At 59.3% G+C, this 14,254-nt stretch overlaps 1 protein-coding gene across 3 annotated transcripts in view; it reads right to left on the minus strand.

Moving 5' to 3' along the window:
- ADGRG1 (adhesion G protein-coupled receptor G1) overlaps positions 1-11,984 on the minus strand; it is a 31,324-nt gene extending 19,340 nt beyond the window's left edge. Inside the window, exon 1 of one of the 3 annotated variants that reach the window (XM_045891050.3) lies at positions 11,747-11,984. The gene's annotated coding sequence lies outside the window, so the exon portion shown is untranslated. Of the gene's footprint in view, positions 1-3,840; positions 3,884-4,061; positions 4,117-11,746 lie in introns of those variants that run through there. The other 2 variants (XM_045891051.3, XM_054511312.2) reach the window with 2 other exon arrangements.
- Between the last annotated feature and the right edge of the window lie 2,270 nt (positions 11,985-14,254).

Raw genomic sequence — 14,254 nt, forward strand, 5'->3', positions numbered from 1 at the left:
CCTGCTTCTCTCTCTCTCTCTCTCTCTCATGAATAAATAAATAAAATCTTAAAAAAAAGAAATTAATTAATTAATTAATTTTTTAAAAAAAGGGGATCAGGAAGGGTCCCCAATCTGGCCCAGGCTGGGGTCGGGCTCAGGCGCCAGGGTTTTTCGGGAGCAGTTCAGGGAACCTGGTGCCAGCTCTATGCTCCTGGCACAGTGTGGGGCCTGCCCCCCCCGCCCCCCGCCCCAGTCTCCCCGCAGCCATCTTCCCAAGGAGCTGCTGAGGCTGGGCTCCGGGACCCTAGGACACACACCAGTCAGCACCTGCCCAGAGAATGCGGATGCCCAGAGCAGGGATGGCAGGAGTTAGATGTGCTCAGTCCAGAACTAATTCTGCAGCCAAGTGGCCCTGGGAACTTTTGGCCAGCCTGTCCCCTCTCTGAGCCTCAGTTTCCTTCTGTGGTAAGTGGATGACTATGATCCCTGTCCCCATCCGACTTCTCTCTGGGCCAGGGCCTCTGGATGCTTCCAGGGAAGGGCAGGGCTTACACCCCAGGTGGCAGCGAGGAACAAAGAAGGTGCTGGGCCATCTCCTCCTCCTGGCCGGACTGTCTTCCCTCTCAAACCACAGGCAGACCTCAGCTGGCTGGATTAAGTGTCCCTTCCCCATCTGTGTTCCCACACTGCCCAAGGCCAGGCCTACAAGGTCAGCCCAGTTAGCACCCTGCTCTGGGGGCTGCAGATCAGCTACTCTGGACCTGGCCGAGTGCCTGTCTTTGGAGTATAAGACCCTCGTATTCCCAAAGCCAGCCACAAACCCTCCCTTTCTTTCCTCCTCCCCAGATCCCAGATCCCAGATCCCTGGCCGAGAGGTGCACGGGACACACGGCCAGGTGTCCTCCCCCCAAGAAAGCTGGGGGCCTGGGCAAGGCTGAGGCACCAGGCCCCTCCAGGGAAGGGCAGTGGAGGCACAGACCAGGATTCCATCAGCTCACTGAGCACACAGCACCGTGTCCTCCAACGCTATTTGCACCAGCCCCCTCCCACCAAGGGCAGTGCGCTCACCCCCTCCAGCAACACAGCTAACATCGATTAAGCTCTGGGAAAATGCAAGACTCAATTCTAAGCTCTTTACACAAAGGAACACATTCATCCTCCCCAAAACCTTAAGAGACAAGTGCCATTATGCTCATTTAACAAATGAGGAAACTGAGTCCCCGGAAGGTAGAGCTACCCGATGGGGACTGCCCAGCCAGCCAGGGGTGCACATGAGATGCTACCGCAGGGCCTGGCTCCAGAACCGATGCTCTCGGTTTTGCAGCCCGTTTCCCCTTGACCTTACCTGACTGTTAGAAAGCCTTCTCTTTCAAACACACAGGAAAGATGCTTCCAGATGTGTCTCCTTGGGGTTCCGAACATCCTTCCCCTGAGGGCCCAGGTGACCCCCATGCCATGGCTCCTGAAAGCCAGGATTGCAGCCTCCCAACACCCCTCAGAGGCTTATCTTTATTCATCGACGGTGCAGCCCAGAGCTCGAGTGTGACTGACTGAGGAGCCCTTACCCCCAACCACTTCCTTCTGGGGCCGCTGTTTGAATCCCCCCTTAGCGTGGCATCTGTGCCTCTCCCCGGGTCCCTGGTGCCACCCAGCTCCCCCCCAAACCCCATCCATCAGCTCTCCTAGCAGTGCTGGAGAGAAAGGGGAGATGGGGGAGAGGGATGGACCGAGAGAAGAAAGAGAGGGGGAAGGGGAGGGAGGTGGGAAGGAGCAGGGGAAGGGGAGGCAAAGGAGTGGGGGGAGAAGAAGGAAAAGGGAGGGGGGGGAAGGAAGCAGGGCCAGGAATGAGAGGGACGGCGGGAAGAAGGGAGGATTAGGGAAGTCATACCCGGGTTCCTCCTTTGTGGCATCGAGTGGACTCTAAGTACACAAAGCGCGTGAACGAGTGAGCTGAGCGAGGGGCTGGCCCGCTTGCCGGCTGCAGGCTGCTGGGGCGGTGGATGGGTTTCTGGGGAGGAGGACTTTGAAGCGGAGCCAGCCCAGCCCCTGCCCCCTCGCTGGAGCTTCAAACAAAGCGGGCAGCAGGGAAGACGGGCTGCGAGCCCCGCCGCCAGCCTGGGAGAAGGGGCGCAGGTGAGAGCAGCCCCTGGCAACCGTTGCCCTGGCAACCGGTGGCAGCTGCAGAGAGGGAGCTGCGTCACTGGCGGGCTCCGACCCAGCACAGCACAAGCACCCTAACTTGGCCGGTACCTAAGTCTCCTGACTCAGACGCTGGCCGGGCCCAGCAAGGAGCCGGCGGGAGGAAGGGCAGGGTGGAGGACGGTGGGTTACGGAGAGCAGCGGGGGACACCTGCCTAAGTTTGTCAACACTGACTTTAAACCCAATCCTTTTAGGACCCGGCAGGGGCTACCCTTGTGACCAAAGATGCCTATCAGCAGCTGCTTTTGCCCCTGGAGGCTGCCAGCCTGTGGCTTTGACCTTGTCCCAGGCTCGACACCCCTCCAGCCCTCATTACTGGCCCTCACAAATACAGAACGTGCATCATACTTCCCTAGAAGCATTTTAGGGGGACACGTGCTCCAAGAAGCCTTCCTAGATTGCCACAGCCCACCAGGAATCTTCATGCTGAGTTATCCCTGGGGCTGGGGGGTTCCCCTTGGCTTCCTTCCAGACAGTTCCCTGAGGGCCAAGAGTGGGTCAGATCCTCCTTTCCGTGCTGCAGAGGAAGTATCCATGCAGAAAGGGAAGAGAACACAGGCAAAGCTTCTGAAACCCCCTCTGTGTGCTAGGTACTACACTAGGCATTTTGGAAATCTATTTCTACCACTCTCCAAGGTTAGCCCTATTGAAGCTATCTTACAGATAAGGAAACAGAGGCTCGGGGAAGTGATGTGACTTGCTCAAGGCCACCTAGCTGGAACTTCAAGATCTCTCCTGAGACACGAAGACATCGAGACCAAACGTCCATCTGACGCTTGACAAATCCTGCCCCCCATCCAGTGCACATCCAAACTTTATTTGATCACCTCCAGGGACAGGGAGCTCACCTCCTCCCAAGAGGGCACAGCCCTCTGACCTCTAAGAAGTCCTTCATAGCCATTGAGTCAAAGGGGAGGGGACATCGAAGACATGGGGTGGCCTCCACGTGCCAGACAGGGCAGGGAAGAGAACCAGGGGCAGACGCCTCCGCCAGGGCCTATGGCTCCAGACCAGCAGCAGATCAGGAGACAGGGTGGCGCTGCTCAGGGGGCTAAGGGGCTAGGGTCTCAGCCAAGCAGCTATAAACGCTTTCCCAGAACAAGTGGGGAACCCCCTTGGCAATCACACTCAAAGGGGACCGAGGGGCTTTGCGATGGTTTCTGGCAGAGGCCATGGGAAAGGCAGCAGGGGCTTGGGGCCAGAGGGACGCTGTGCCCATGCAGTCTCACACCTCCCCCCCCCGCCCCCCCCCCCCCATGGACCGGAGCCAGCAGGCGGCTTCAGTCAGGAGGCAGCTATTGTCTTGCTGCTGGCCCAGAGCTGTGTCCTATTCAGGCACTATTTTTGGCCCCCGGAGGAAAAGGAAAAGAAAGCAAAGAAAGGAGTTGCTGTTCTCAGTGGAACCTTCCCCCAGAAAGGATTCCAGGGCCTGCTGGGCCAGAGAAGGCAGTCACTGTTGGATCAGAAACTTCTATGCTTAAAAAGAGCTGGCAGGGGGCTGCAGTTCAGGGGAACCAGGGGAGGGTACCGTGGGGCACCCCTGGCCTCTTATACACACTTGGTGCTCACTAACTGCAGGGACACACCAAGAAACAGAGGCACAACATCGCAGGTCCCACCCAACGTCGCCGAGCACTTGTAATGACAAAAATACTTACAGTAGCTCACAGGTCATTGTTGTCCAGAGCCAAGTCTCTGCCAAAGACATTGACCATGCTCACGGCACTGCCGGCCAGAACGGAGTGTGGAACAAAAATGATGAGGCTCATTTTACAAATCACATAGCTGAGGCTCAGGGAGCAGCGTAACTGCCCAAATAACAAGCTAGTGACCCCACACACCCCCACCCCCAGCCCGCCCCTGTCCTCCCCCGACTCACCCTGCTTTTACCAACTCCAGCACATTAGCCTTCTTTCTATCAGACACACCTCAGGGCCTTTGCATGTGCTTTCCCTTCAGCATAGCACATCCAGGAAAGAATGTTCCCTGATTGGTTTCTTCTCAGTCCTTAATCTGAATATCTCCTCCCCCAAGAATCCATCTATGATTACCCAGCCAACATTATCCTCCCCATCATCACTCTCTTCCATGCCACCTTATCCTCTTCACTTTACAGCACTTAACGCTGTCTGAGATGACCCTCCAATATGCTTACTTATTTTCCATTTCTCAGCATTTAATGTCCGGCTCACCACTTATATTTCCTGTACTAGCTCTGTGTCTGGTCCATAGTAGATGCTGCATGACTGCTAGTTAAATACATGAATGAATGAGACAGAGCTGGGATTCTAACCCAGGTCAGACCGGCTCCAAGCTTCTTCCCCATAAGAGCCAATTCCTGATGCTGTACTTTTGATCCAAAAGCGCTACTTGGGGCAGGGGGTTCCAGCACCGAGCCATCCTGACTCCCCAACCTCTGAGTAGTGGCTCAGGGGCATAAACATCTCTGCCAAGTGCTTGGCAAGAGAGGGACTCCCAAGACTGTGCACAGCTTGAGAGTAGGGATAGGACCCTAAATGCCAGCCTAGCATTTCCTCCAATACACAGCTGCCTGGTAAAGGCTCTGAAAAGTCCTGCAATGCAGAACCTGGGAGCCCAAGCCTTTCCTAAATCACTGGGACGGCAGACAGACTTTCAAAGTTGCTAGATTAGATGATGTCTGAGATCCCATCTGAATTCGTGATCACGGAACCTGGGCTTTTCTCTTGACACGAAGGCCAAGTTACTACCCCCAGGCCTCTCGACAACCTTCTCCTATGGCCCAGGGCTAAGAGGGGACCCAGGGAGGAATTTGCCATGAAGGTGGGACCCATTCCCACTACTGCAAATGCTAAACTTCTATCTGGACTCCTGTGGGCCCCCCCCAAGGTGCAGTGGGGAGGGGAAACCATACATGTCTGTGGCCAGGGAGGATCCTGGGGTCTAGGAACCTGGGGGTAGGCATATCCCAAGGGCCAGAATGCAGAGACTCACAAGGCAGCTGGAGCAGGGAAAGGAACCATGTGGGAACACAGACCATATGGAGCACACCTAACCTCCCGTAATGCGTGTGGCCGCCCACTCCATGAGGGTGGCACTATTACGCCCATTTTACAGCTGAGAAAACAGGCTCAACGGGGAGAGAAGCTCCTTGCTCAGGGCTACACAGCTGGTAACTGGACCCCAATCCAGTTCTGTACACTCCTTTGCCTGCGCTGTACCCCCTGCTCTGCATGACACCCCCTGCCCTGGACTCTCCAGGACACGGGGAGGAAGCGTCCGCCACTCTAGGGAGGTGGATAGGCAGGTCCATGAGGCTGCACTGCATCCGAGGCCTCGCAGCCCAGGAACAGGGCCTGGGCCCCTTCATCCCTACACCCACGGGGTCTGTGAACACTTCTACCCACCCTGGACGGCAGTTACTGAGGCTCCCAGCTCTGCGGGCGAGCAAACCCGAGGGCAGGAGCTGAGGCATGCTGCACCTGCTGCAGCATCTCTGTGGGGAAGCACCGGCCATCCTCCCAATGACAGCTAGAGACGGGCACCGCTCCCCCGCCTGGCTCCCCCTACGCCAGGCCAGGCACCAGGACCTCGGTATCCTTGGCTCCCAGCCCGGGGGGCTGGCGAGCAGACCCCGCCCGTCTGGTCTGGGCTGTGTGCAGAGGTGGCAGAGCCCGAGGGCGTGGCAGGTGCGGCCACAGATGTAGGATAAATACAGATTTGAGGAAACCGTGTGAGGATTCCTTCCGGCCCTGCCCACCGCGCACGGCTCTTGCCAGGCTCCATCACATGCAGGTGTGTGGGAGGGGGAAGCGCCACAGGGCCAGGAACACCCCTACCCAGGCACGGGTCCGTTGGATAGGGGCAGCAAGGGGCAACATCAACTCCCTGATGACTTGGGGGTGGGTGTGCCCCCTTCCTGACCCCTCCATCACACCCTCCAGTCCACTCCCGCCCCATCCCCAATCCCTGATCCCCAGTCTGATCCCCGTGTGCCTTCCACCCAGCCCACTGGATGATTGGGAGGCCAGTGGGAGCCTCCCAAAGATGCCACCGGATGGCGCTAATGGTGGAAGTCGGGGCACGGTGACACACAAGGCTGTGGAGCTCCCACCTGCCCCCTCAAACATCGCCTGATGCCATTCAGATGACCAGCGGGCTGGCTGCTCAGGGACTTAATGCCTGGGGACAATGTGGGACTTGGGCACCTCTCCCACTCAGGGCCAGAAAAGCTCGGGGCTGGAAGGAGCCGTGAAGAACCCCCCCTGCTGCTCAAGTTCCCTCTACAATTCCCTGCCAAACTTAAACACTTGCAGGGATGGGAAGCTCACTCCCTCAAATGGGAGCAGCCGTCTGTGGTGCCATGGCTTGGGTTCAGGCCTGGGTTCAGGCCCCCACTGACTGTCCAGGGAACCTGAGATCTGCTTCCTCATCTGTGAAATGTAGATACGGATTCAAATCTCCAAGGGCCAGCAGCACCCGAGACTGAATGACGGTCTTTGTAGGCAGTGAAACTATAGGTACTAGAGGTGGGGGGGGGGGGGGTTGTTTATGAGTCTCTCCAAGGGTTTGGCACATGGCCAGATGGTGACACAGCCTGAGGAGCAGTGGGCAGAGGGCGCCAGGCCAAACATGACTCAGTTGCTCCAGCTAGCCCCTGGGGCTCACCCCTCACATTTGTCACCATGAAGACAGGTGGATCTAGACAGTTGTCCCCCCTGCCACAGGGTCAGAGATCCAGGGTGCTAACCACAGAGTGCACCCTGAGAGCCATACCTGTCCGGGGACCCAGAGGGGGTCAGCCACCCAGCACAGGCAAGGGGCCAAGAAGCCAAGGAAACTCAGCCCAGCAGAGAAGCAACCAGAGAGTGCTGCCCAAGGAAACAAGCCCAACTTGAACTCAGGCCTCCCCTGCAGGCCCAGGACAATGGCCAAGCGGGTCAGGACTTGGGTCACAGAGAGGAGAAGGAGGGAGCCCCATTCTTGAAGAACTCCATCCCAGCAGATCAAGACCCTATTGGATGGGAGTGTCCAAGGGCCCCCATGGGCTCTGGGGGGCCTGGTGCCTTTCCCAGTGATGGCATGGGAGCACAAAGCGAATGCTCCTGGATAAACTCATGCTGCTTCCTGAGGCCTTGGTGGTGGCCCAGATCAGTGGCAATGACAATATCACTTATGGTGTTCTCACTTAACCTTCTCAAGGGACCATTACCAGCGTCACTTTAAAGATGAACGAAACAAGGCACAGAGAGGCTCATACACCTGTCCAAGTTCACACAGTTGATGGAGCCGGGACAGAACCAGACAGCCCCAGAGCCACCACCTTGGGCTGCCTCTCCTGGGGGCACAGCCAAACTGGGTGATGAAGGAGCAAAGGTCTGGGACAGCTCAGCGTGGGGCTCTTCTGCTCATGGGGCCCTAGGCGGGCAGCTGTCTCCCTTAATCCCCCACAGGGTCTCATAGACATATTAGAGACTTAGGTGTCCTCATCCCCATTTTACAGCCTAAGTAATGAGGCTTTGAGAGATTGAGCTGCTTGTTCAAGGTCACTGTCCCAGGATTTGAACCTAGTTCTAACTCAGCCACCACGTGACCCTGAAGACAAAATCTTCAGCCCGGGTTTAGGGAAGACCTCTCAAAGCTGCACCATGAGCTACGTACACACTTCCCACGCAGGGGTTGCTCCAGATACCAGCAACCACCCTGCCCGGGGGTGGAACGCTCATCTCTGTGTATCGTGGGGACACTGAGGTCCAGGCGGGTGACAACCTTGGGCCCCTGCGGCCCTCTGCTTTCCTTCATGGGCCTTGAAAGACAAAGCCAGGGCTTCTGGGAGGTGGAAGGCAGAGACCTGAGGACGGGGCAGAGAGGCCTGAGAGGTGGCTCGAGTCTCTAATCGTTGCTTATCTGGAGTTCACTGAAGTGGCCCTGAGCCCGGGGGGTGGGGAGCCGGGCTAGAGCCATTAGCTGCAGGGAGCCCGAGCAGGGCTGGCTTCCGCAGCGAGCCCCCCCCACCCTGGCCACCTCCCTGTAATGTAGAGCCCTGTCCACTGATGCCTAGAAGCTCTACCAGCTTCTCTGGGGCTCAGCCTTTATCTGTGCCTGCCTGGAACTGCCACGCGTACCACAAACTATCTGAGCCTGAGCCTGTAGCAGCTCAGGAACCTGATGCCCACCCCACTGACCTTCCCACCAGAGCGCCACTCAGGCCGGAGGGGGAGGGCGAGGTCCTGCCAGAGCCCAAGTGGCCCCAGCTCTCCCCAGGGGGGAGGAAGGATGAAGCCCCCCCCCCCCGGGTTGTCTCTGGGCCTCAGCGCCTCCGTCTGCCCGATGTGGAGATCTTAGGATAAAGACTAACTTACACGGCCCAGCCCTGCTCTGCCTGCTTTCCTGCAATCACTCCTTCATGTTTACAACAGCTACCCAACGGCGACACTACTGTTACCCACTTTTTCCAGATGAGGACACTGAGGCAGACGCCCACGTTCACACCACCAGAGATGAACAAAGCCAGGGTTCTCCGCAAGCAGACGGGGCCTTGCTGTCTCCGTGGGTCCTGACACCCTAGCAGAGCGCGGGCTCGGCAGGGGCAGGGCTGGGGCTCGAGACAAGGGCGCACGCTCTCTGGCACCCAGCACGGAGCCTGGCCTGGCCCAGGGGCCCCCTCCCGACTGAGGGGGCCGGGAGAGCACGGTGGGCAAGATCGCAGACTCTGGAGCCCCAAAGACAAGCAGTTCCTCGTGGGTAAGCCTCCCGTGCCTCAGTGTCCTCGTCTCTCAAGTGGACACATCAGGAGCACCTGCCTCGCGGGAACGAAGGGGTGTGCAAAGCGCTGAGCCCAGGGCCCAGCAGGGTCTGAGGGCAGGGGAGCTCCGGGATGTTCTAGCTCAGGCCAAGCCCCCGGGGAACCAGGGAGAGTTTGGGGCTTGAGGGGCAGGCTGGCCCCGGGCACGGGTCAGAAATTGTGTGTCCCGAGCTCCTCCCACGCCCTTGGCCCCTCTCCCCAGCAGTCCAGGCCTGACCCCAGAATCTGCGGGACTCCCCGAGGGCCTCAAGGAACTCCCGGTGAGGCATGAGGACCAGACGGGCAGAGGGTAAGCCCGGGGGGGCTCGAGGCCCAGCCAGCCCCTCCCCACTGTCTGAGAGGCCCCTTTGTGCCAGCCCTGCCCCACTCCCCACTTGCCATCGGCCTGGTCCCTCGGCTCCTGGTTCCCTGACTGCTGTGTTTGCTCACGTGACGCCCCATCTGCTGGGAATCAGAAGGCACGGTCTGGGGGTGCCAGGCCCGACATCCCCACTGCCTCCTCCATGCCCTGCCCCTGACTCTTCACCCCTGCCCTGTAGAAGCCCACCTGTGCCTGCATCCCTGGGAGGGCCCCGCCCTCACCCCCACATGCAGCTCTGCCGAGGACCGAGGGACCTGTGGCCTGGCTCAGCGGGAGCATGGAGCACGGCCCACGAGGCCCCCTTCATGGCTGAGCCTGCCTCCCCCTCCCGTCTTTGTCACGCCGGGCCCTGCTAGGAAGGCGATCCCCCCAGCACACAGACCCTGCCTCTTTCAGGGGCCCTCCCTTCAGCCGGGCGGCCATCTCCCCCTGTCCCCACAGCCATGAAGCTGCCTTCCAAGCACGAGTGAGCGATGAACCCCACAGCCTGGGCTTTGGGCAGCCAGGCCACCCCGTCACAGCCTTACCCTCTCCATCCTGCGGGGGTCACCCGGCACCCGGCTGACCTGGCTGCTGGCCACAATGCCATCCCTCCGCCTGCAGAGCGGAGTGAGACCTGCCGGCTGGGCGCTCCAGACCCCATACAGTGACCCATGGCAGGTCTCCAGTGCCATCACCTGTCCCATCTCCCCGCTCTCGTCCTTCCCAAACCTTTTCCATGCAGTGGCCTCTGCCCCAAAAGCCCCCCACCCCATCTTCATATATGTGATCAACCCTCTCACCCCTCCCCACCGGTCTCTAAGCTCAGCCGGGTCCTCCCAGCTCAGAAAGCTCTTCCCCTCTACGAGCAACATTATGTCACTCCTCAGCTTCAGATCCTCACTGTCTCATTTAGTGGTGTCCCTGACTAGACGGGGTGTCGCAGCCAGGCTGACCAGCCCCCGTCCAGTGGCCCAGGACCCTGAAGCCCGCATCGACAGCGCGCGCGGGCTGCCTCGCACAGCGTCTCCCCCAGACTCTCCCCGACAGGCCGTGCCCAGACTGGTGTCCTTCACAAGCTGACACTCTTGCAGCCAAGCCCCAGGGCCACAGGAGACAGGACAGCTAGCGTCACCCCTATACACCCGTTTCGCAGCTGGGACAACTGAGGCCCAGAGAGAGAGAGGTAAGGCAAGGTGCTATGACTGACGTGGATCTATATCTCAGATCCCCGGGGTCCTTGCAGCAAAGGGGGAGTAGGTCTGTCCCCCAAATTAGCCCAACCTCTAGACACTGGCAGGGGAGTTCCCACAGGACCCTGGCCTGGGCTCTGGGGAACCAACTCAGTAGCTGGTGGCTCTCACTGACAGGAGAGGCTTCTTCCCACTCAGTCTCCAACCCCAAGAAAGCACCTCTGCCCTCAGGGTACCCACAGTGAGGGGGCAGGAGCTTGGCTCAGTCTGGGCCACCCAGGAGTTCTAAGACACCTTAATTGTCTCATTCATTGCCCCCACCCCCAGGATATCAGGCACACAGAAGGCACTCAATAAGTGCTTGCATGAATAACTTCTTTGGCCCTCTGGAGACACAAAGGCTCTTCCGACCCACCCCACCAAGCAGGATGGGAGTTGGGATGGAGGGGTGAGAGGTGCCTGTCTCAATATAGGCACCCCCCCAACCCTCCTCAGTAAAACGAGCACCAGTCCCTCCTGTGGGGCCACGGAAGACCTCAGCTAGGTCCCGCAGGAAGGAGGCTGGTTGGGGAAGAGGAGAGAAGAGGAACCAGTAGACCCCCCTCGCTGGAGCAGGGCGGGCACTGCGGTAGCGCCTGGGGAGAAATTCCTATCAGTGCCACACAGATGGGAGCGCCGGGGTCTGGTGGTTAGCGGGCAGGGGGCTCCGGCTGCAGCTTCTGCTCCCCCATCTATCTGCCCCTACTCCCCTGCACTCTCTCTCAGACCCCACGGCTGGGACCACAGTGGCCTGTGTGGTGAGGAGCCAGACTGCCCTTGACTCACTTGGGCACCCTGGACCCAGCCCTGAGCATCTGTGGACAAAGCCCTTCCTCCCCCAGGCTGGACCCTGGCCCTTTATTGCTACACTGGATACATGACTTGGGAGCCTCAGTTCCCCCATCTGTGTAGTGGGAGCAGGAGTGGACCAGAGAGCAGACCCCAGTTTGCTGGACCTCGTGACTATACCACCCCCGAGCCTCAGTTTCTCTAGTAACAAATGACTAGTGGCTCTGAGAGATTCCAGCCTCTGGGGCCCCATCCCCTTCTGAGCCACTTCCCTGTCCATCCTGGCCAACCCTGGAGACCCCGCACCACATAGTCCATCGGGGCTGGCTGCCACCGAGAGACCTCCGAATTCCAGCCTACCCTCCACCACACACACCGCATCCTTCCTCCTTCCTGCTGTCACACCCTTGATCTGGTACCTGGTGCCAGTGGAAGGTCCTATGTGGGGCCAGGCAGCTGGAATGCCTTTCACGATTCACCTCGGAGGCTTCACCGAGCCACCGGGGTCCGGGTGCCCCCAGTGGGCGGGCTGGTGAGCGTGGGAGGCTTCCAGCTCCTCTCTTGTGGCAGAGCAAGGCGGGCAGGGAGCTGCGGAGGCGGCAGCGTGTGTTTGCGGGGGGGACGCCCCCTCCTGCCCCAGCCGGGCTCCTCCCTCTTCCCTAGCTTGGCTGGGATGACGGGACCTTACTTACGTGAGTCACGGATTTCTCAGAGGGAGGCTGGGAGGGGGCAGGGCCAAGAGAGCTCTGGCAGTGTCCCTGGGGGATGCCCATGACTCAGCGCTGGGCAAGGGGGCACATCAGCCTCACCACCCATCCAGGCAGACAGGTGCCAGGCTCCGTGGACAGACAGCCCCTGCTGGGGATAACTCTGCCTCCCCGCCCTCCATCTGTCGCTTCCCCCCACCCCCGGGGCTCTTCTCCCCCAAGTTCCTGCAGAGAAACCAGGGTTGCCACGGCGACAGGCCCCTCAGATGCTGCCTCCCCCGCCACGCCAGGCCCAGGCGACAACTGCCCCTTCCTGAAGGAGAGTCCAGCCTCCTTGGCAGCAGACAGGAGCCGGCACTGACCGGCAGAGCGGAAAGCACTGGAGAAGGGGGGACGGGGGTGTCAAGTGGCTTGGCATGTGGCCACACACAACTGACCACCTGACCGCCTGACCTTGAGCTCTCCTTGAGCCTCAGTTGTCACAGCAAAGGGACCTACCTCAATGCTCCCCAAGTTTGAACAATCCAAGACTCCCGTTCCAGATTCTGAGACCCCGGGGGTAAATCTGCTGGGCCAAAGGGGAAACTGAGGCCCAGGTGAAGAACCATTCCCAGTGGCTTCCAAAAGCCCAAAGAGAGAAATTTGGAAATGGGCTGATGCCCAGTGCATTCCGTTCTGGCCACTGGCCTCTGTCAGAGGCTCCCTCCCACTGCTAAGGTTCAGAGCCACCCTGAGAGTCCGGAAGCTCCAGACGGCTCACAGCCCACCCTGCAGGCCTGGAGCTCCCCGTCTTCCCTCATCCCTACCCGATTCCCAAGTCAAAGGTGCCGTAGGAATTTCACAATATAATGAGGGTAAGTGCTGACGGCAAAAATAATAACAATAATGATTACATTTACTGACTATTTACTGCATTCCAGAATCTTCCCTCCCACCATCACCATAGCACCACAGGGCAGTGGTGAGGAGGAAAACATGTTGCTCAGGCCAGTGCCCGGCACTTGATGAGCCCTCAATAAATATTTGCTGTGAATGTGGTGATGAAGAGGGGAGAGAGCAAAAGGCAGAGAAATGCAGCTCAGAGAAGGGAATTCACGTGCCCAAGGTCACCCAGCTGGGAAGTGGCACAGTTGGGATGGAGTCCCAGGGAGGTCTGACTCCACACAGTGCTCCTGACCACTCATGAATCCAGCCTCCCCGGACCCCTGGCATGGGGCCTGGGCACATCAGATGCTCAGGGCACTGCAGACCCCTTCTCTCGTGCAGGGATCTGCATTCTAGAAAAGGGACGTGGAAAAGTCCCCTGATGCCACATGAATGGAAGCTTTTTAGGCAGTCTAGGAGGCCAGAGGTCCGCTGTGGGTGAGATGTACCCCTCACCTGCCTACACAGATCAAGCCACAGGGAGAAAGGCAATAAAGTGAACGGTGAGGGGCAGGGAGGCCTCCAGGCCAGAGCTTCCAGGAAGCAGTGCTATGCTCTCCAAGCGATCAGCCCCCCGGGCGGGCTGTGGCCGATGCCCGCGGCAGGCGGGCACTATGGGCACTTGGCCCGTGTCTGGCCCACTGTTCCCTCCCAGGGCCACAGTGGGCACTCGCTCATTGCCAGGGCTGGAGGGGCCAGGAAACAATGGAGCGGAAGTGAGTTACCCAAAAAGGATGTGGAGTCCCTGACATGCAATGTTCCTGAGCAAGTTACCGCCTCTAAGCCTCAGTTTCTCCAACGTCTGTCCTTCAGGTCCAGGCCAGCTGGCAGCCGGGGCAGCCTCAGCTGTCCTCCGGGGGGCAAGCCAGCAGGAAGCAGTCCCTCCCAACACACCCCCTCCACAGAGGGTGCGGACCAGCCCCTCACAGGTGGAGTGTTGGAGGCACCACTCTCTCTGCAGGACATCTGAGCAAGGGACACAGAAGCCTGGAGCCAGGCCCCTCGGGCCACCTGGGAAAGGCCTATGCGGTGGACTGGCCCAGGATGGAGACAACTTGCCAAGCTCTGCCCGCCCTGCCACCGTCGGGCTTCTCAGAGACCTGCTATGTGCTGGGCACCGTGCCAGGCTCCAGGGCAGGGGTGGACAGCGGGCCCACCCAGCCCTGAGTCGGGCTCACATGAGGGTGACACTGGGAGTCAATTACTGGCATTGCAGAGCTCCCAGAGTGCTCTGGGGGTCACAAATGAGAAACCCAATAAATTACTATTCATCACAATAACACCTATTATTAGTAC

The sequence above is a fragment of the Mirounga angustirostris genome, unplaced genomic scaffold (assembly GCF_029215605.1).
Source record: "Mirounga angustirostris isolate CCGP_5_RB_7025 unplaced genomic scaffold, mMirAng1.0.hap1 SCAF_16, whole genome shotgun sequence".
NCBI lineage: Eukaryota > Metazoa > Chordata > Mammalia > Carnivora > Phocidae > Mirounga > Mirounga angustirostris.